At 52.2% G+C, this 1097-nt stretch overlaps 1 long non-coding RNA gene across 1 annotated transcript; it reads right to left on the bottom strand.

Annotated features, from left to right (window-relative positions):
- Positions 1-473: 473 nt before the first annotated feature.
- LOC132240450 (uncharacterized) lies at positions 474-860 on the bottom strand. Its single transcript, XR_009454338.1, has 2 exons — positions 786-860; positions 474-685 (listed from the first exon to the last, which is right to left on the bottom strand). It is a non-coding gene; the product is annotated as an uncharacterized LOC132240450 (long non-coding RNA).
- Positions 861-1097: the final 237 nt, after the last annotated feature.

The raw sequence follows: 1097 nt of genomic DNA, 5'->3' as shown, positions 1-1097 counted from the left end.
ATGGCAGGGGTGGGGTTCCGAGGAGGGCAGGTGGCAGCAGCCGGAGGAGTTTGGGAAGGTCTGCAACTGAGTCACTCCTGAGTGGAAGTGGGAGCCACTCGGCACAGGCACTGCTGCTCCGGTGGTCAGTAACATTTCCGTGCCTGGAGGTGTGACTCTGATGTTTGCACGGATGGTGCCAAAGGGCTCAAGTAAAAAGGAGAGCCAAGAGTGAGTGGAGAAAGGGTGGAGGAGGCAGAGCTGCCCGGACCAGCTCCCTGCTGGCGCTTCTCCCTGCTGGTGCCTGCCTGCCTGCCTGCCTCACAGACGCAGGCCAAGCGCACTGGACCTGCCGGCGAGTGGGGGAACGCCTGCCCCAGGATGGCCAGCCGTGTTGGCAGCACCCCACAGAGGACAGAGGTCAGAGTAGTGGCTCAAGAGCGCCTTCAGTTATATTGTTTTCTGTGATTTTCTTTGTGCATCAGGTATATATGTTTTGCCAACTAAAAGGAAATCATTTGTCAAATCTTAAAATTGTGTTAATATGCACGGAGTTCACCCACTGCTCTCCGTCCTTCAGCAGTGCCCTCTGACACTGGAGGGTCCGGCTGTGATCTTCTTCCCTGCTGTCTAGTTACACACACACACTCACACATACTCATCACACACACAAACTTTCACACACACACTCACACACACACACATACTCATCACACACAAACTCTCACACACACACTCATTGCACACACACACACACTCACATTCACACACACACACACACTCTCATCACACACACAAACTCTCACACACACACACACACACTCATTGCACACACACTCACTCACACATACTCATCACACACAAACTCACACACACACTCATTGCACACACACACGCGCGCGCACACACACGCACACACTCATTGCACACACGCATGCACACGTACTCACACACACTCACACACACACACACACTTACACACACACACACACACACACTCATCATGCACAGGAGAGTTCCCAGCTACTGTCATAAACAGCATGACAGCTTACAGCACGTTCATCGATGTCCAGGTTCCTGTGTCTGTCTTTTCAAAACTGACCTCTGTTTTTAGTAAG

The sequence above is a fragment of the Myotis daubentonii genome, chromosome 9 (assembly GCF_963259705.1).
Source record: "Myotis daubentonii chromosome 9, mMyoDau2.1, whole genome shotgun sequence".
NCBI lineage: Eukaryota > Metazoa > Chordata > Mammalia > Chiroptera > Vespertilionidae > Myotis > Myotis daubentonii.
This window is presented reverse-complemented; position numbering and strand designations above follow the sequence as displayed.